The sequence below is a fragment of the Lontra canadensis genome, unplaced genomic scaffold (genome assembly GCF_010015895.1).
Source record: "Lontra canadensis isolate GAN:19392208 unplaced genomic scaffold, GSC_riverotter_1.0 scaffold157, whole genome shotgun sequence".
Taxonomy (NCBI): Eukaryota; Metazoa; Chordata; class Mammalia; order Carnivora; family Mustelidae; genus Lontra; species Lontra canadensis.
The window spans coordinates 1,815,197-1,837,815 of NW_022631151.1; positions in this window are offsets into that span (position 1 = coordinate 1,815,197).

Below are 22,619 nucleotides of genomic sequence, written 5' to 3' on the forward strand. Positions count from 1 at the left end.
ACATAATATTAAGCACTTATCATAAAGGATACATCTGAGGATGAATGTAAAAGCTGGGAAAATGACTTGAAGTTAATATCCTGTGAGACACAGTGGGACACAAAATTGGATTATAATAGACCCTTTACATGTTTGAGAAATCAGGTCTAAGACTTACAGTATTCCAACTTCGCAGGCCATTATTGTAAATAATTTCCCTTTTAACATGCAGTAAAGAATAACTAAAACATCAAACCGTAAGTTAAATACCATTTTTTCAAATTTCACTAAATTGTTACTGGAGTGCATGATGAGTAGTTCTTTGAATTACTTTTTCTTGTTCCCATATTGAGGATTTAGTGGACCTATTTATGCCATGAGTTCAAATTGCTGCTAAATTCCACATACCATTAATTATTTTGCTCACAATTTCTATTTTTGGACTAAGGAACATGACTTTTTACATTTCCGTCACCAGCTCTAGCATTTGGCTTTCTCTTATAGCCTTTTTCTTCCACAGAGAAACTTTATTTTTACCACTCTTTGAGAGCCCCTGTATAAGTAATGATGAATAGGAACCTTTCTTTCTACATGTCGCTCCCTCCAGTGGGCTATTCTCATCCCCACCCCTCACATCAAATTGCTAGTCACCCTTCAAGCCAAAGTTCCAGCGTGACTTTATTTACGAAACCTTCTCTGACACCGCCAGGAATGGGTAATCCCAGTATCATCCCGATGACATTGAGCGTGAAGTGAGTACACAGTCAAGTCCTGAACTAATGCTTGCTTGTGGGAGATTTTACTGGTGTTGACTATGAAATGCCGTGACAGCAAAATCATGGATCTATTTTCAGTTTCAGTTGAAATTCAAGGAGACTCTTTGTGTAAGAGAGCCACACATAGTGTGTGGTGAATAGTAAACTAAATTGTACATGTATAATGCCTAGAACACATTCTCACACATAGTTCATACTCAACAAATGTTAGACAACTCTTTCTACTATTACAGTTTTCAGAGAAAAGAGCCACCAATCCTGAGGTACTCAGGTTAGAGACACGTCATCCCTGGTGTTGGGGAGCAATGATTAAAAACTCTCCAGGATTAAGAATTAAGATGGCCCAAGGAAGGGGCACCTGGATGGCTCAGTTGTTAAGTGTCTGCCTTTGGCTTAGGTCGTGATCCCAGGGACCTGGGATGGAGCTCCACATCAGGCTCCCTGACTGGCAGGAAGCCTGCTTCTCCCGCTCCCACTCTCCCTGCTTGTGTTCCCTGTCTCGCTGTCTCTCTCTCTCTCTCTGTGTCAAAAAATAAATAAAATATTTAAAAAAAAAAAGAAAAAAGATGGCCCAAATAAGAGATGGATATTCCAACACAAACCAGGGTTCATGGGACCGAAAAATCAATTTAGGAAACCCTATTGGTTACGTCCAAGAATCTGGTACCAAAGAGCACAAAGCTCTGTCAGTTACCCCACGTACACAAAAACACACCCACCCACAAGTATTGAGAGCTACAGACACTAAAGCCTATCTAGGTGAGGCTAATTTCTGTCTGGGGGTGTTACATAGCACTCCTTGTGCCTTCACAGACTTTGGCAATATATTGTGCTAGTCTCTATCTGGGCATTTCTCAGACTCAATTATAGTAAGTTCCGTGGACATTGATTGACACAACTGTTTCCCCTTTTAAAAAATAGGTTACATCACGGAAAAGGACTGTTTGTCCTTAGCACACAGGACCCTTTCTACCGTCTCCCTGCTCCTTTGAGGTAGACAAATCTCTGTGACAAATCTCTGGGGCTCCGTGTGTCTAAACATGCCACACAACCATTCATTGTCTGCAGTTTGGCACCTCCCCAGGCCTCTACCTAGGAAGCGAAGTATTGACACTCTTCACTGGGAGCCGCAAATGCCTCAGTCCTCTCTACCCGTGGAGATCTATTTTAGCCTCTGAGAAAAACCTGTTTCCTCAGCTCCCTTGCTCATACAATGCTATTTTTCCCTCATGTATCTTTTTTTCTATGTCAGTAGTCATATGCATTCCCTAGGAGTGTAAGTTTTTGGAAAGCAAAACTAAGAAAACCATTTCCTCTGCTTTGTGCCTTGTCAGATGGCTCTCCTGATTGGAGGTGGAAAGCAAACTAAACTATGGAGAGGAGGAAAAATGGTTGATTTTAGCTTGCCACATTCCCAAAAACTCCCTCAGCCCCATAGGGCTGGTCCAACTTCATAAGCACCTGGCTGACCTCTTTCCCTTTTTTGGGATGGCAGATAAAGAGTTAAATCCAAGGGCACCTGGGTGGCTCAGTGGTTTAAGCCTCTGCCTTCGGCTCAGCTCATGATCTCAGGGTCTTGGGATCGAGTCCCGCATCGGGCTCTCTGCTTGGCGGGGAGCCTGCTTCCTCCTCTCTCTCTCTCTCTCTCTCTCTCTCTCTCTGCCTGCCTCTCTGCCTACTTGTAACCTCTCTCTGTCAAATAAATAAATAAAATCTTCAAAAAAAAAAGTTAAATTCAAGAATTCACTCTTTTAAGCGATGTTGCTGTGAATCCTTTTGCAGAATGACTTTTTACAAAATAAAAGGAATAATTACCTCCTGTTTTTCCTTCATATTTGGCAGGTTTCTTGACGTGAAGCATAGCTTTATTTTTTTTTTATTTTAATTCGGCCTGATACTTAGGTACTAGTGTGTGGTTTTATCATTGATAAGCAGGGCTACAAATTATAATACAATTGAGAAAATAGATTTTTTTTTTTTGGCCTCCATCTTACAAGACCAGGTCACTAATGAAATTACTGCCTTAAGCTAAGAAAGTATCATTTTAAATAATTATGCTCAACTATTTTAAATCAGTTATAAATTTTATTTGTGAGCTCTTTGCTAGAATAAATGTCTACCCTAAAGTTCCTAAGGTCTTTATATGAGGTACTCATAACTGTCAAATCTATTAGCATGGAGGTTTTTGTTGATTTAATTCATGATAAAGTCCACTATCATTATTTTTTTGTTAGCTGTGTAAGACTTGATATAATTTCTCTCTTCAGGATACATTTTTATTATACATTTTTATTGTATATTTCAGCAGCAAAGCACATGCCACCTGGTGGCTGAAAGAAATATGTAACATAATAGATTTTTGAAAATACTTTGTGAAAAGCTAAAGGTTCCAAAATTATCACTTTGAATGTGTTTCTAAATCAGTAGCAAACACATATTTGGGGGCAAGGCACACCACAGTAGGAAATCTTACGGGTTCTAACTTAGATATTCAGCGAAGGCTGTATCAGATGGAGACATTTAATGACGATGCTCCATTTTAGTTGTTTTTTTTTTAACCTCTTCCCAGAATTGTTTTGTATTTTGAAATATTTCAGTGCCATTATGTCATGTGCATTTTATTACGCAGCAGTCAAATTATTTACAGGCAGAATCACTTGGTCTGGTCCATATCTAGAAGCATGAGGAAAATATTTACTTTTCTATCAACTAACAAAGGAGAGAAGTGATTTGATAATGTGGAAGGCATTCATTTCTTCCAGAACTTGTACTAGAGTAGTCCCTGTGTGCCAGGGGCTGTGCTAGCAGAGGGTAAACTGGGTTGAGGAAAGCCCTTTGGATTGACAATCAGGTCTGGCTTCCAGCTCCCAGCCAATGGTTGTGTGACCTTTAGAAAGTGTTAAACCACCTGGTTCACATAAGTCACATATGCAAGCCCTTCTTTTTAAGGTTTTAGTATCAGTTTTGTTCATTCTGGTCCTAACTGTGGCCACAGGAGCTTGGAACAATGAACCCATCAAACAACAATTCCTCATTTTTTCTTCTCCCTGCCCCTGACAGCCAACCATTCGACTTTCTGTTTCCATGGTTTTGACTACTCTGGAAACCTCATATAAGTGGAATGATATAGTATTTGTCTTTTTGCAACTGGTTTATTTCACTCATCAAAATGTCCTCAAGTTTCATTCATGTTGTAGCGTGTGACAGGATTTCCTTCCTTTTTAAAGGCTGAATAATTTTCAATTTTATGGATATACCACATTTTCTTTATCCATTCACCAGACAATGGACATTTGGACTGCTTCTACCTCTTGGATATTGTGAATAATGCTGCAGTAAAATGGGCAGACAAATGTCTACTTGAAATCTTGATTTCAGTACTGTGGATATATATCCAGATGTGGGATAACTGAATCATATGGTAATTCTATTTTTAATTTTTTACAGAACCCTCATACTATTTTCCATTGTCACTGCACTGTTTTGCATTCCCACCAGCAATGCGCAATTTTCCGTTTTCTCCACATCCTTGCCAACACTTGTTATTTTCTGTTTTTTCCGTAGTGGCCATCCTAATGAGTGTGAGGTAATATCTCACTGTGGTTTTGATTTGCATTTTTTAATAATTTTGACATTGATATATTTAATATAAAATATTAACTATTTTCATATGCTTGTTGATCATTTGAATGTTTTCTTTGGGGAAATGTCTAGTTTGGTCCTTTGCCCATTTTTAAAATCAGGTTACTTGGTTTTTGTTATTGAATTTTGGGAGTTCTTTATATATTCTGGATATTAACCACCTACCAGATACATTCTTTTCTCTCATCCCAAAGATTACTTTTTTACTCCGTTGTTTCCTTTAATGTGCAGAACTTTTTAAGTCCCATGAAGTCTCATTTATCTTTTTTGAAAAGATTTATTTTTAAAGAGAGAGAGAGCAGGGAGAGTGGAAGAGTGAGAGAGATACTCTCAAGCAGACTCCCTGCTGGGCAGAGCCCAAGGCAGAGCTTGATCCCAGGACCCAGAGATCATGACCTGAGCCAAAAATCAAGGGTCTGCCAGTTAACCAACTGAGCCACCCAGGGGCCCTCCCATTTATCTGTTTCATAACAGATAACATTTATCTGTTATGCTCTTGGTATCACAGGAAACCAAGAAACTATTGCCAACACCAAAGTCATGAAGATTTCCCCCTCTGTTGTCTTCTAGGAGTATCACAGTTTTAGGTCGTATGTTTAGCTCTTTAATTCATTTTGAGTTAATTTTTGTACATGGTGTGAGGTTAAGGATCCAAGTGCACTCTTTGGCATGTGAATATCCAGTGTTGCCCCCACCAATTTTTAAGGAGACTGTTCTTTTCCCATTTGTGTCTTCTTAGTACCCTTGTCAAAGCTAATTTGGTTATATATGTGAGAACTTATTTTTAGGTTTTTTGTTCCATTCCACTGATCAATGTTACTACCACACTGCTTAGATTACTGCCGCTTTGTAATGTGTTTTAAAATCAGGAAGTGTAAGGCCTCCAACTTTATTCTTCTTCAAGATTGTTTGGCAATTCAAGGTCCCTTAAGATTCCACATGAATTTGAGGATTTCTTTTTCTATTCCTGCAAGGGGCCCAGAATTATATGACATAAAAAGCTACAGGTTTTAATGTGTAGCAGTAAGTATTTTCTTAACCTCCTGGTTCACCCTGTCAAAGGATGCTGGTTACTTTATGCCGTGATTCAACTTCTTTACTCACATTCCTCACTTCCACTCGTCTCTGATCAGAGCGGATTCGCCTCTCATTCTCAACAGATCTCCAGCACCCATCATTCATACCAGTGTGGGCAACTTAACCATCCTATTTATAGCCATGGGAATTCCCTACAGTGCCTTTACACCAGAGAAGCACTGTCCCATTACATTTTCTATTTGTGCCTTTTATTCTAATGTACCAACCCTTTCTTTCTCCCCTGGCCTGCCTTGTACATTATCTCCTATGCCCCTAGGCAATCGTGAATCTTCCATTAACTAACCAATCACTAACCTGCTAAAGCTTCCTTCATGGGGATTATGCCTCATCACTCTGGTTTCCTCCCTAAGGGACTGGACACTCTCCCCACTCTGAGAGTGTCACAGAGTAGGCCCCACCAAATATAACGTCTGAGAGAGTCACTGTACTACACAGCACAGCCTTCAAATGTATGGTCCCCTGAACTGAGTAAAGCTTGGCCCCTTTCTCACGACTCAGTCAAGTCTGCTATGTCTGCCTACAGCAGGATCCAAAGGCTGACCGTCTTCCTCTATTATGTTCCTTGATGAATGACCTGAGGTTACCTGAGAGCATGCATCTACCGAACACAGCAATGTAATGACTTCCAAATGTGATCAAAAGAGTGCAAGTTCCATTTATTGTGGCTTATGAGACCAACCCACGAAAGGTGGAAATGATATCTTACCATATTATCTGAAAACTGAACTTAGCAGAGTGTCCCTCGGTTGTTCTGTTATAGTTGAACAGCTTAATAAAATAGACCGACATAAATGTTATGATGTATTTACGAAAGTAAATAAATTGTGATAGTGCTTACTGTTGGGTGATAAGATCACTAGCTGGCAATTAGCGCACTAATTAACAATAAACAGATTCTCTATAAAAAAAAGTCAAATACATAGAAGCAGAGAGTAGAATGGTGGTTACCAGGGGTGTAGAGGTGCGGAAAATAGGGAGAGGCTGACCAAAGGATACAAAGTTGCAGTTATGTAGGATGAAACCTTCTGGAGATCTAATGTGTAACAAGGTAACTATAGGTAGTAACACTGTATTGAATACTGGAAATTTACAAAGAAAGTAGATTTCAGGTGATCTCAACACACACACACAATAATGGCAACTATGTGAGGAGATAATATGCTAATTAGCTTGGCTGTAATAATCATTTCACTGTGTATATGGATATCAAATCATCATGTTGTACACTTTAAATAGACACAATTTTTACTTTTATAAAAAAGTTTTTTAAAGATTTTATTTATTCATTTGAGAGAGAGAGAGAGAGAGAGCACAAGCAGGAGAGCAGGAGAAGGAGAAGCAGACTCCCCACTGAGCAGGGAGCCCAAATGCGGGGCTCGATCCCAGGACTCTGGGATCGTGACCTGAGCCAAAGGCAGTTGCTTAACCAACTGAACTACGCAGGTGCCCCTAAAAAATTTTTAATTTAAGTTTAAAAAAGAGAGAGATTCTGAGCAACAGAATTGCATCGGGTTTTTAGGCATGTAAATAGATTTTAAAGATGATTTTCGCAAACAAAAAAATGCTCCTGAGATAAAGACTTATGGGCTTGAATAAGAGACTCTCACAGCTGCACGTGTAGACATTTGGTGGTAAGCAGGTGCAAGGTAACTAGCATGAGGAAACGATAATGTGGGAGGTGCTCTACATATATGACTTCACTTAGTTCTCACCATAAGCCTGGGGTATGGATGGTATTATTATCCTACATCATATGGGAAGCTCTTGAACCCCAAAGAGGCCACACAGCAAATAAAAGGAGGGGTCAAGATTAAAACCCAGATCTGGGGGTACCTGGGTGGCTCAGTCATTAAGCATCTGCCTTCGGCTCAGGTCATGATCTCTGGGTCCTGGGATGGAGCCCCACATGTGGGCTTTGGTGGGAAGCCTGCTTCTCCCTCTCCCACTTCCCCTGTTTGTGTTCCCTCTCTCTCTGTGTCTCTCTCTGTCAAATAAATAAATAAAATCTTTTAAAAAAAGAAAAATCCAGATCTGTATGCACTATACCAAGGGTTACTTGGTAGCTTTCAGGGAAGAAGACTTGTGATATCTATGTAGATGCGAGATGACTGAGGAACTGAGTATAAAGCTGATGGTGAACATTTTCAGAATTTGTCTCTTGAAGCTATATGTTAAAGATTTCCAACATGAGTATTTTTATTATAAGTATATGCATATACAAAACTTATAGGATGAATATACATGTACGCGTCTGTCACTCAAGGGACTCTACATTTTTTAAAGCACTCTATACATATTTTTGTCACTCTAGCCAAATACACCTTTTTAAGGGCAAGGTCCATGCTGATACACAGCTGACTTGATCTCTGGCTTAGATAGAAATGTATGCAAGCCACCCAAAAGTTCATATTTCCTAAGGGGATAGAGAAAAAGGTAAATAAGCACTTAGCATCTGTGTACCTACCCCTGCCTGGACAGATCTTGGACTTCTAGAGACCCATTCACTCACTCAGCAAACCTTATTTTTGACTACCTGTTATGTGCAATGAACTGCCCTACGTGATAGGAGGTACACAAAGATAACAAATAATAAAATAAAATAACGTGGCCTCTTTATACTATCTGACATACTGATCTTACTTAAGAATTTCCTAGCTATCTTAGGCTCATCAAATTCATCCCAGGTAACTTGTTAAGGGGGTTAAATATTACAATCATTCATTTCTCTCAAAAAGGTTGTGAGGCACATACCACCACCACTGTAAGAGTATAGGCAACTAACTTCAATGCATTTGTAATTATTACTACTATGACAAAACATTTAAGAATCCATTGAATTACTAGTGGTATCAGTTCTACTCTTTAACACTAAGCAGCGGTTAAGAAATCGTATTGGGTATTCTGGCAATCTGTTTTAATACTAATTAGCTAATAAAGTAATTACCAAAGTAAGAAATATATTGCTACTATGCTGTTTATGATTTAGCTGAAATTGCATATGCAGATGCATAATGTGGGATTTCTAAAAATTCCATTTAGAAAATTTAGCAGGGTATTTAAATATTTCTCATTCACAGGCAACCAGCTGTGATAGAGGAAGCTGTATTTAAATAGTCAAAATTGAAGGTGCCAGCAGATTTCAAACAGAACACGTGAAAAGGAACTTTTTATAAACTTTGTTTACCTTCTTGGCGTGGATTATGACAACACACCAAAACTGAGGCGCTGGGTTTATTTTAACCATCTAAGTGTATTTAAGGGTTGTACGGTGGGCACTCTTTTCTAAGTACACACCTGTCTGATAACATTCCCTGAATGTTACCTGTGTACCTGTACCAGACACTATTAGCATGAGTGGTCATGACATTAGTGTACATAGTGAAATATACCTCGAACATAGCTTAGCTAACATCCGAGCAGAGTTACTCAAAGATAGCATGCCTTTCAACGTGACTGTATAGATCTTTGGTCCAGAATCTGATTATATGACTAAAGGGCAAGTCCTAATATTAAGTCATCCATAGAACAAACAATGCGAGAAATCTATAAAGACATTTTTCTTTTCTCTTCTTTTCTTTTCTGAAAACTCAGAAACCTGTTAGTAACAGGTCATAACAGGACAAATACTAATGTAGTCAAATCCCTTACAGCACAATGAAGCAAACCTCTTCTGTCCACCAATAGATAGTAAATTGAATGAAGCATAGTTCCTGTTTGCCTTTCTTAAAAGAGAATATTCATCATTAAAAATTACCTGGATGGCTCAGTTGGGTCCAACTCTTGGGTCCAGCTCAAGTCATGGTCTCAGGGTTGTGAATCAAGCCCTGCATTGGCCTCCACACACAATGTGAAATCTGCTTTTCCCTCTCCCCTTGCTCCTCCCCCACCAATAAATAAATAAAATCTTTTTTAAAAATTATTGGGAGCTAAATTTTGCATGGCCTTACACAAAGTGAATCACACAGATGGCTTCTTGGAACCTAGTAACCTTTATCAGACAATAAAAAAAGACTTAAAAACACAAAACTGGAATCAAACCATCAAAGCAAGACATGTACAGAGTGAAACGATCACAAAGAAAACATCATTCAGTAGCATTTTAGGAAACTACATTGTTAGGTGGATTTTGAAGCATGGAAAGAAGCTCTATGGCCGAATGGGGCTGGAAAAAAGTGAAAGGCTGGCTATTCTATAAGCAATCTGGGTAAACTCAAAGACATTGGGGAACTTAAGGGGTATTTGATGGGCTGGGGTAGCCAAAAACATTTAATGTAAAAAAAAAAAAAAAGCCTAGATGAAGGAAAATAGAAACAGAGGGTAAAGAATGAAATGAGATGTGTTACAAATATGAAAAAAGAACATTTTGTGCTTCATGATAGAACTGATTATTGCAAAAAAAAAACACTTTGCTAAATTAAGTTGTAATTTCATATGCCCCAATGAAAGCAAATACAGATGAATAACAGTAATAAGTCATGGCCTTAACTCTACTATCCTACCTATAACATTTGCTAATCTTCCCAACTGGTCTTGCCTTGATGCCTATCATAAGCTTGAAATAGATGAAACCACAAAAGCACTAAGATTTAACAGAAAACTCTAAGCCAAAAATAGATTTTTAAAATGCTGAAACATAAAGATTCCTCAGCCACTATCTGTGACATTTGTAATTGCATGCAAAATTGTATAATGTTGGCTGATTAAAAATTATTTAAAGAAAAGATGATTCAAGTACTTTGAATTTACCATCAGAAACCTTCTACAATAATTTGCATGGATTACAATGGGATTTGTTTTGAGGGACAACATAAATCATTTAAAATTCTGATGCCGTCATCACCATAATTCGCTAATAAGTATTAGAAGTTATCTAGGAAACAGTGGTTTAGGCAGCTTTGCGAGATACCTTGATTTAGTATGGGGCATGGAAGCTATAATTATTCACCAGCTGGCAGAGGGAATAAGAGAAAAACTCCCTGCAGGTCACAGGCCACTGGCAAAAAAATCCAAGTGAAGAGAAATAAGCCCTTGCTTATAGGTGTGAACAGTTCAGGTATGAAAGCCAAAACTGGCTCTGACTTGTTTTTCTTTAATTTCCAGTTCTTTTCCTGGAGCTTTCTGGATGTATCTAGAGATGAGTTTTCTATTAAAAAGTCTCCACATATCTATTAGCTGCTCACCCCAAATGAGGCTCAGAGTGTGAGTCAGGTCCACATGTTGTCTTCACATTTGAACACAATGACCTATAATTCCATTCCACTCCATTTGACTGACAGGTACTAAGCAGGCAGATTGTGCCCGGTACTGGAATGTATAACCTACATGCTGCTGAATGGGGATAAGAGGAGGCAAATACAAATATGGATTAAGACAACAGTCCCATAAGAAGTCTTACAATTTGCTGGGGGAAAGATTTAGGTACAACAGACTATCAACCTGTTGTTTCGAGGAAGCACAACAGGTTGATAGGTTGAAAAGCTCAATTACAGGCTCTTTTGAGGGGATGACATTTGGGATCCAGGTTGAAGCATTTTGTCAGGACTTCCAAAGAGGCAAATACCTAAAAATTCAGGGGGGAAGAAAGATAATAGGGAAGTGGTCAGGTTTAGCCAAAGAGGAAAGGCTCAGGCAGTAAGTGACTAAAGACGAGAACTGGTAAGGTGCAGAATCTGTCTTTTGGAAATAGTGGCCATAAACAGTGACATTCATTGCATGCCTATATGCTAGTATTTACCATAGATCAAGGCATTTCGTTGGATGTGACTAATTTAATACTGGTTCTCTTCTTCAACATTCCCCAAAAGTGACTTCTCAGCCTTTTGAATCCTGCAAGAAACAGGTAACCAACATTCTTCCGCAGTAGCCCACTCATTCCACTTGTGGAAAAGTCTAAGAGTCCACTTTAATGTGAGTTCAAAGACATTCTCTAACATGCATTTGCTCTGCATAGTCCTCCCCTCCGTAAATGTACAGAAATTTTAACCTTTTCTATTAGATAGCCCTCTCAATGACTCAAGACAGCTAAGCTTCCAGTTTTACAGCCCTTTCAGTTGCTTCTCATCTCACGTGCGACAAAATGATCACCTTCTTGATTACAAGCCGTACGTTTTCGTGAAAGGAGCCTATTTGCATGTGTGGCAACCACATGTACTATGGACTCATGTTGCTCTTGAACCCAGTTAAATCTTACAAAGAACCCATATATTGCAGCGATGAGTTAGCTTACAAGATGGTAGGAGCAGGGCACTCGGGTGGCTTGGTTAAGTGTCTGGCTCTTGATTTCAGCTCAGGTCACGATCTCAGGGTTGTGAGATGGAGCTCCAGGCCAGACTCTGCCCTGGGCTTGGAGCCTGCTGGATATTCTCTCTCTCCCTCTACCCCTCCTCTGAGCACTCTCTCTCTCTCTTTCTCTCTGTGTGTGTGTGTGTGTGTGTGTGTATGTGTGTCTCTCCCTGTCTCCTTCTCTTAAAAAAAATGATGGTAGGAGCAAGACCTTGGTGGTGGAAAAAAGACAACTACATCAACCTTTGGGCTCGCACAGCCTCCATGTGGCCTGGGGCAAGTGATTGCACTCTCTGTGGACTTCAGTTCCCTCTTCTATAAAATAGAGCTAATAAAATCATCTTCGTCATTGGGCTGTTATGAGAATAGAGTCGAACTGCACATAAAAACCACCTAAAACAAGTGCCTGACACAACGCAAGTTCAGTGATCATGAATGAGAGGCAGAGAGAGATCCAGCCCGCAGATGAAGGTCCATTAACCTAGAACAATAAGTAAAAAACAAAATCACATTTTGCTTGAGTACAGAACCGGTCTTGAAATATGGTTACTTAATGTTTTTTAGGAAAATTATTCATTCAGTGTAGAGACTAGAAACAGGGAAGAGAGTAAGACTTCTTGGATTTGGAGACTCGCCAGAGAGATGAAAGAGATGAAGGCAGGTAGGAAGCCACTTGCTCTAGGCAAGGAGATCATAAAAGTAAACTTCAGGTGGCAGAGAGGGACATAGTCAGAGATTATGAAAATTATCGTGGAAGAGAGAGAAATTTCTACAAGCTCAAAATTATGACCAAATTTCCCAAGTAGAGTGATGGTGCAAGCCTGAATCCACTGCTTTGAACTGGAGTCTAAGTTCAATGACATCCAGTGACAGAGGGTGCAGTGTTTCTGAAACCGTTCTGATTTTAAATAATCTTTTAATATCAAACTGGGTGGCAGGGATTTTCCTGCTTTAGAAAACACTGAGAGTATCCTAATCTAGCAGGAGAGTAGGAAATTATAGAGCAGGGACAACCACTCTCCTAACTGAAAGATATGTGAGAGCTGTATCACCATCATCATATACTTTCCATGAACTGCTAAGTGTTCCAAACTGATTTGTTAAATGAATTGAAGCAGTGGTACTTCTGCTTTTCTTTGTTTTAAGGATTCATTTATTTGAGAGTTGGGGGAGGGGAGAGGGACAGAGGCAGGGGAGAGAGAAAATCCTTAAGCAGACTCCCCACTGAGTCCAGAGCCTGACATGGAGCTTGACCCCCATGACCCCGACATCATGACCTGAGCCAAAATCAAGAGTTAGACACTCAACAGACTGAGCCATCAGGGCACCGCCTACCGTGGTACTTCTGTTTGCCTCAATCTTCTTTCTCATAGCAATTAACAGGAAAACACTTTAAGAAGAATATTTGAGGGGCCAAAAAAGAGAGAAACTGCAAAATCCTATCCTGCAGCTAGTCTTAGAGTGAAGAGCACCGTCCTGGGCTGCAGAAATAAAAAAGACGAGAGAGACACAAGGTAATGTGTGAAGCCTCCGTGAAGGAAAAAGGAGGAAGTTTCGGAGAGCCTGCACGAGCCGAAGGTAGTTAACTTGTGGAAAGCCAGTGTGGTTTCCCTAAATCGATCTTTTATTTAACTGTCAAATCTACCTGCTGTCCTATAATCAACTAGACATAGTCTTCGTTTCAGACTATTACAAAGGAAAGGTGAGTGCAGTCTTGGAAATCAGTACAGCAACATTAAATCTTTATCAGAAAAGTCGAACCAAAACCAATCTCCTGAGTTATCCGCGTTTTTCATTTGGGTGCCCAGGACAGTGTGTGCTACTGGTCTTTCCACTGCGTCGTTCTTCAGGGCAACAGCTCATGTTGCCTCCTATGGCCCTAACAGGCCAAGAGATCTGGAAGACTGGCATCATCAAAAACAGCTTAGGGGTGCCTGGGTGGCTCGGTGGATTAAGCCTTTGCCTTTGGCTCAGGTCATGGTCTCAGGATCCTGTGATGGAGCCCTGCATTGGGCTCTCTGCTCAGCAGGGAGCCTGCTTCCCTCCCTCTCTCTGCCTGCCTCTCTGCTTACTTGTGATCTCTCTCTGTCAAATAAATAAATAAAATCTTAAAAAAAAGCTGTAGTTTAGTAACCAGTATTATTGAACAATATCCCAGTGAAAGTCACCTGACACCTGTACCTTTTCCCTCGAAGAAGATTAATCCTAATTACCACGGATAATTTTGATTGCTGCTACACAGTGTAAATGGAAAGCGTTATGTCTCAACCTGCCTTCTCAGTTCTTCCATGATGCCTCTTTAGACTCTCATGACCAATAGAAAAGGTTAATGGAAAACTAATGCTTTGAAAAAGAGTTGAAGGACGGGACTAAGCATTCAGAGCTTACGAGAGTGAAGGTTTGGGACGCCGTATCAGGGAAAGAACAACAACTAGTTGAGTACGACTTAAGGCAAAGGAAACCTGGAAGGGGTAGTGTAGGAAGGACTTAAGTCATTTCCAGCCTCATGAAAGAAAAAAGTCCTGTACCAGCTATGCATAATAACCTTGCTTGGTGTATGCATACACACACACACACACACACACACACATCCATTGCGTAGTAACATTTGCGTATATATTCACACACACAATTTTTTTTCCTTTTTCCTCTTTGCTCCTTGTTATTTTATACAAGGATGTTAATTAAGTACAAGATAGTCTTCAGAATATATCATGTTTACGTGGACTTAGAAGAGTACTTAGTAGCCCCTAGAGAAGGACAGTGGGACTGTTGGAATCTCACACTGGAGGAAAGGAAGAAGCATCTTCATTTGAGGAAGGACAGAAAGCGTAGAGTGTTGTATGGAAGGTAATAAGGGTAGAAGGGTGGCTATGGATACTAAGTAACCAAAGAGCAGGTGGTCCAAATGCTCCCTTCTGTACATGCCTCTGTGATCCTGGCCCTGGGACTCCACAAATCGCCTTACTCCTTTGCTAGCTAGCATGCTCTTAAAGTTTTGTCAGTGGGGTAAATTCTGCTAGAGAGAGACTGCAAGTTCGGAGGAAAGAGAAGGGATGTAGGTGCTTCCTGGTTACTTGCTGATCATGTCAGCAGAGCTCAGTTTCTCTCAGCGTCCCAATACCCTCTGGTCCCCCATGATGACAATATTCTACTTACCTGCCTTCAAAAGTCTTAGAAGAACATCGTAGCACATCGGACAGTTCTTTCCTGGCTCCTAACTTATTGACTAAGGCCACCTTAATCAAGTTTGCTTTAGTCTGTTTCTTATATTATAAGCTATGTTACCGTAGTATCTTTTATTATAATCTACAAGAATATCCTGAGCATGAATAAGAAAATATCTGTGAAGCTTCTTAGATACGAAAAAGAGACAATTTTGAGCTAAGATTCAATATGGCCAAAGAAATCATTTTCCATATTAAACCTTTGGGAAAATACACAGGCACCAATCCAGATGAATGACTAATAAACTGAAAATCAGTCAAATAATAATACAACAGCAACAGCAGGGAAAATGTTTTTTTCTTCCCAAATAATTTTGTAAAAAAAATTCAATCTCAAGTAGATTGAATAGCAAAACAGGACTTCAGTGTAAGATGCCAACGGCTGCTTTTCTGGCGTTCCTTCTATCTTTCTTCCTTTTTGGAAGAGGGAGCAGGTAGGGGCGGGGCGGGGGGTTGTTTATACAGTAAAGCATTGGAAATGAGAAGAGTAATGGCAAATCCTGATTACCAAAATTCTAATGGGATCTGCTCAAATTCAAATGCAACATTCCCTTGAGAATTGTTTATTGGTGGTGGACTGAGCAAACGCACAAATTAAATACCATGTAAAAAAGAGAATCAGAGCAAACCAAAGTTAAAAAAAAGGGTGTAAAGTCTCTTGACATCCATAAACAACAATTAGAAGGCATCACTGTCAGATTGCAGTAGGAGTCCCAAGGCTAACCACCTCTAAGAAGTAAATTTACAGTCTGTTTTGACCTACTAAAATAGTCAAAAAATATAAAGGAACCCATTTTTCAGTCCTGGTAAAGACAATTTTAGTAAGATTCTTCTCTTTATTGAAATATTTTTTCAAATGACCCATTTAAATATTGTGGCAATTTGTGTATATTGGTTTAAAAAAAGTAGCAGTGTGGAACCAAACATGCTTATATTTAAGATATTATTGATAATAGCTCTTGTTTCCTAAGAAGAGGATGGGGTTTTTTTGGTTGTTGTTTCATAATCAGTATGTAAGAAGGTTGCTCTCAGTTCCACTTGAGAAGCTAAACAACATGAGCTTCTTGTAGCTTTCATAGTTTGGACATCAAATTTGAAAAGATTCTTAACTGTGTTGGTATCTTCTTTCATTTTGTTTCTTTTGATTATCTTGGTTGTTCAAATTTCTGGCCCTTCTACATGATTTAATTTCTTATTTTGTAGAACATTTCCTGTTAATGTCCTCTCCAAATATGTCTGGCACACCGTAAATTCTGACTCTATATTCTGGAGGAATACCAAAGTTTTGGACTATGTCATCTCCAGAAGGACATACAAGTTTTTGACCTTGCCATTTGATGGAAGGCAATGTTCTGATTTTCTTAATTCCCTTGAATATGTGCCATGGAAGCCTACCACAACTGCCTTCGACTATAGGATTTCACAGTGGTAATGAAAGTGAGAAATTTGGTGAAGTTCAAAAATGAGCATTCGGTGGTTGAAGGGCACTTCCATTTGATACATTATAGAATATTATTTATTACAACATGGTCTCATCTGCTTTATCACTAAAGGAAGAGATCTCGGAGGACAGAGGCAGTGCCTTTCACCTTGGGGCTCAGAGCCTTGATGTGGAATAGGTATTCAATAAAGATATAAAATGAACTGAATGTTCTGGTTGAGTAGATTATTTGCAGGCTATCTTAACTCAACTTCCAATGTTCTTGAATTCATCGAGTTCTTGGAATCTGAAAGGAAAGGCAGGTTTTTTTTTCTATTCCTAAAAGAGTGAAATATGTTCATTTATTTTCAATACATTTTGCCTCTTTCAATGTGCAACCACCAAACCAACAGTTGGGATGGGGATGGGAAGAGGAAGTGGTACTGGTGTGTTTTAAGTTTGGAGAGTTTATGTCTATGTGGCCTAAGAGGCAATGTAGCTCTCTAGGAACTCTGAGGATTAAGCTTGCCTTTTTCCAGAAAAGGTCTGAGAGCAAATGTTTTACAATCAGTAGGAAAGAAGGGAAAATGCATGCTTAAAAAGAAAGTAATTACTTGAAGTGGGTAATGATTTGAATTATGTGTAATTTATATATCATATGCATGGCCAAGTTAGTTTCTCCTTCATCCATTCTTCCCCTCTAGGCCAATCTGTACTTGCCACTAGTCTTAATAAATGATAAAAGCAGAATCTCTAATGAATTGGAGATATCTTACATAATAATATTTAATAATGAGCCAGAAGAGAGAGCAAAAAATATTTACCTTTTGAGCTAAAATCCACTTAATCACCAGTTCTTTCTAGTCCTTCATTATTATGAAATTAATATATGAAATTATTTCCTTATAGTTGCCAGTACATACTGGAAATTCAACATACCTAATTCAACTTCTTCTGTTGCAAGACATACCACCATGTAGCAATTTCTTTTCTATAAAATCCTACAACTTTTTGCAAATACTAACAAAATAGACGCTTTTGTCAATAGATTTCATTTCAAGTTGAAATGTTAGTGCATTCAACCTATGTCACAGGTCTTTGGGTTTGCAAAACATCACTGGCCACCTGTCCAGCACAGGTCTGAGGATTCACCAAATTTTAAACTGAAGAATGGCATTTCGTACCCTTCTGACCAGAAACCCTCCTTGTGTACATGGAGGGGTAACAGTGGAAGATCAGGAAGACAACTGATCCCAAGTCCATTGCCCCACCACAGGCACACCCTGCCTCTTGTCATACAGGACAGATTCTCAAGGAGAAGTAAGAGTGGCTATCAATGAGGCTCTTCTCCCTTCAAGGTTCAGGAAACTCACATCTCTTGAAACAGGAAGAGAAATGAGAGGAGTCATCATTACATGGTCCATTTGTAATTTTTTTTCTCATTGCCCTGAGTACTTGGATCCTATAGTTTTGGTTTTCTGGGTATTCTTTCATCCATAAAGATAATAAAAATGAAATTTTATTGAATAGCTTCAGCTATAAGAAGTAAAAGGCCCAACAACTTTTACTCTGTGAAAAATAGTTTGGTTAGAGGTCATACCTTGAACAGTTTTTTACATCAGAATATTTTTGCTATGGGGAAATACAAACAGAATCCAGATAGTGTAAGTTAGAGTTCAACATTTCCAACAGTGAGTATTCCAGGAAAAGCCAATTAACAGCAACTCAGACACATGCCTGTAGTCATCATATCTGTCTGAACAGTTATTGGATGATTGAGCCTCTGATGGTGATCTTAGATATAATTGTATCACATCTTGTCAATTCTGACTTTCTTTTCTCTAAAATGACACATGCTATGCTCATGACAAAATAATCTTATGGACAGAAGAATGCTAGTTCTTTATGTCATTAAGTTTCTAAAAATACATGTTTTCTAGAGAGAAAATGATAAAATAGTACCCCTAAGTCACTTGAACTTGTTTTGCACACATGGTACAAATAATGCTACAAATCATAGCTATATACACTGTGCCTCCTTTTCCCTGTTTTCTGTCTCCTTCTCTGTTTTCCCAAAAAGATATTCAGTAACAGAATTTAGGAAAACATATTTTTAATATTCTCTGCAAGGCCATGATGAAGACCTTCACTGAAATGATATTTCCCACTTCTTGTGGCTCTGGAGCACAGAAGATGAGATTCTAGACCGGAAGCAAGACTGGAGGAAGACTCTTTTCAAAAATAATGATGGGGGCCCCTGGGTGACTCAGTGGGTTAAAGCCTCTGCCTTCGGCTCAGGTCATGATCCCAGGACCCTGGGATCAAGCCCAGCATCGGGCTCTCTGCTCAGCAGGGAACCTGCTTCCTCCTCTCTCTCTCTCTGCCTGCCTCTCTGTCTACTTGTGATCTCTGTCTGTCAAATAAATAAATAAAATCTTTAAAAAAAAATGGTGTTTGTGATGCTCAGCTTTACAGAGGTTGTTGTTGAAGTTAATGGTTAAAAGAACTATTAATTGATGAAAATACAAAAGTAACTAAAAGATACCAAGAAGTGTAAACACCCATGTTTTTATTTTAACATAATGGTTTCTAGCTTTTGAAACAATTAAAAATAAGCAAAACAAGCAAATAATCCCATCACCCTCTTCTATCCTTATACTCAGGTAGAGTATATCATCCTTATACTCAGGTAGAAAATGCATATACAATTAGCATTCTTTGTTTTTTGTGTATCTAGGAATTTTTTCTACATATGAATAGAAGCAAATAATAACTCTCTGTGCCAGAAAGACACCATTCTAGGTGTTTTGTAAACATTATCTTGGTTACTCCTTGTAAAACTCAGAGAGGTTAAGATTGTCATACCCATTTTACAGAGGAGGCAATGAATGCTGAGAAAAGTTAACTGCCCTAAATCATAGAACTATTAAATAGTCAAGCAAGAATTTCACCCCAAGTCCATCTGGTTCCAAATTTTGTGTATTCTTTAAAATCCTCATATGTCTCATTTTATGTTTCGTTCACATTTACAAATCAGTAAAGATTGCAGAATGCCCATAATAAATTCTCTGGGTGGCTCACTGGAGCGCGTACCCTCAGGGAACTCCCCATCGCTGAGTGTTCAAGCTTTGAGTGTCCATCTGATGACGATTTCAGCTTCTACTGGGAGTGGTTAAACCACAAGAATTTTAATGTCCCTTTAAACCCTGAAACTCCATGATTAACAACAATGCTGTACACATACGGCAGATACAGCAGGCATTCTCTGTGATGCCATTTTCTCCTATACCGTGATCCCTTGGCATGAGACTGGGGACAGTTTTGCTCAAGAAGACCTTATGTGGGTAGACATCACTCAATTTGAGTCAGATCAGAGAGACAGAAGCTCCCATTTGAGACTGAAAAAGAAGGTAGTCAATCACAGATACATGACACTGGTTCACACAGATGTTCTGCTTTCCTCTGACTCACCCTTTGAGCTTCAGAAAGAGATAAATTTTATTTTTGATATAGTAATTGGGATACAGAAAATCGATTTGAAGCAAAGTTTTAAGTTTAAATTTCTTTCTTTTTTTTCAAGATTTTATTTATTTATTTGACAGAGAGAGAGATCACAAGTAGGCAGAGAGGCAGGCGGGGGCAGGGGGAGCAGGCTCCCTGCTGAGCAGAGAGCCCAATGCGGGGCTTGATCCCAGGGTCCTGGGATCATGACCTGAACCGAAGGCAGAGGCTTTAACCCACTGAGCCACCCAGGCGCCCCTCTCATGGGGATTTTTAACCCACTGAGCCACCCAGGCGCCCCTTAAGTTTAAATTTCTAAGGCAAAATCATACTTTTATAAAAAGCATTGGTCAAAGAGACCCTCAATATTTTTGCAAAATTAAGAAAAAATAAAAAAACGTGTTTTGCTGGCTGGGAATAGTAGTCTGGTTCCCTAGATAGAATAGAGCATGGTAAAAATGAAAGGATTCTCATCAACTTTCTGTCTTACTGACAAAGCTCTGGTTGGTGTTTTGGAACTTGTACAGCCCATGGGAGTAATTCTCACCATAGATTGTTTGGCTATTAACTTCCTATTTTTTATTTCACGATCTTTATTATCTTTGAGTTGTCTGAGGGCAGTGGAGCTTGTTTCCAGGCTCTTATCTTTGGCAGTGAGTGAGAAAGATGATATTTTTTCCAAGTTAGAGAATACTCAGAAAGGAAACAGGTAAACAGAACACACGTTATTATATCAGCATCTGTGGCTTAGAAAAATGTTATTCTAGAGAATATAGGTGGGATGAGTGAGCTGTATGAATGAGTACTCAATTAGGAGCCAAAATTACAAAGATGCTTTGAAACAAGATATTCTTCTTTATTAATCACAGAGAAATAATTTGTGAAAAACCAGCCAATGCCTGGAGTACTCAGATTTCAATACATTAATAGCTGACAACTTCAATTCTGCAGGGGAAGTACCCTGGAAAAAAAATGGAGGATCCCTTGAGATGGTATGGGTTAGATTATGGTCTGAAAGCCACCCTTCAGCTCCTGATTTCCACGAAATTTGCAAAAATGAGCAACTAGTACAAGATTTCTCAAAGTTACATGATTAAAACAAAAAGGCTTCAATGGTCAAATAAGTTTGGGAGATGTTACATGCTATATCCTTTCCCCCTTGTAAATGAGAATTCATTTTTAATATCATTGAGTTTGCTGAGAAATCCCAAAGTTTAAAAAAAATGTCCGGCTTTATGGAAGCAAGGGTCTTCTAAACTTATTTGATCTTAGAAATGTCTCTTCCCAGAAGATATGTTAACATCCTCAGAACTTCCTTCTATTCCAATTTGAGAGATGCCAAATTCGTAATTTCTTTAAATGCCACAGTATAAATACATTTTCGAAATTAAGATACACTGAAAGATCTGTGTGTGATACCTGGTTACCAAAATTAAGGCTAATTTGATTTTAAACAGCAACAAGACAGAGGGTGCCTGGCTGGCTCAGTTGGTGGAGCATGTGACTCCTGATCTCAATCTCAGGGTCCTGAGTTTGAGCCCCACACCAGGTGTAGATATTACTTAAGAAAATAATAATGATGATAATAATAATAATAATAATAATAATAAAACCCAGCAGCAAGATAAGGCAGGATAAATGAGGAATATGAGAGCGCAAGACCACCGACAAGGGCCAAGTTTTGTTGGTGTTTTACTCACTTGTGAATGGTAGCATTTGATCAACTAAAGCTTCATTAAATCTTGGTGAAATTCCTGTGCAGTTGTTTATTTGCCCTGAAAGTGGGAGACACAGCAAATCGGTGTAGTCCTATGGTTCCAGTTGTAGAAGAACAGAGGCTATTGCAAATCTGTCTCACGATATTTACATTCATATATTTTAGGAAGAACATCAACTTTGTGTTTCTTTCCATTGCCACAAACAGTGCTGGAGTTTTCTTAACACTTTTATTTATTTATATATTTACTTCCTTTTTTTAAGCTAGCAATTTCCTTTAGTTTACTATTGTTCTACATGGATATCATGTGTCCTTCTAGGAGCTAGAAAAGAGACTGCAGGACTAAAGGATTGGGTTTTTAAATTTGAAAGCAAAAGAAGCAGAAGGCATGGAAGCTGTTACTTCTATGTTATTTTTAGGAGTATCCATTTTATCATTTTTAAGCAGCAAAATATTTTACATGAAAGCATTCATTTTAATGACTTGGATATTAATCACCGATAAGTTTTTAGCACTACTATTAATCGTAGTTTATGGATGTTCTAGCTGTACTTGTTTTCAGACTTCTGTCTCCATACCCATATGAAAAAGAACATTTCACAGTTATTACAGTCAAATTACAGTCAACTCTCAGAACAGTTTCTAAAGTTGAATAAAAGTAGGCATTTAAATCATCTGATATTTACTGTCCAAATCTGGCCTTTTCAGCTATCACAGTGCTTGGAATGTGCATTATATTTTCAGGTAAAATTTTTTTTGCTCACCCTATTGAATCTTGTTAACATTTATAGTAAAGGACAAACAATTCCTCTCTCCTGATCAAATATATTGTAGCTTCCTGTATCCTTTGCATTTAGAATAAATGCCAACTTGTTTTGGTATCCATTACCACCTTCAAATCGCATTATACAATATAATGCAAATGTGAGTTCTTAATTAGCAGGATCTGTTTTGTTCAAAGGTACAACAGTAGAGGG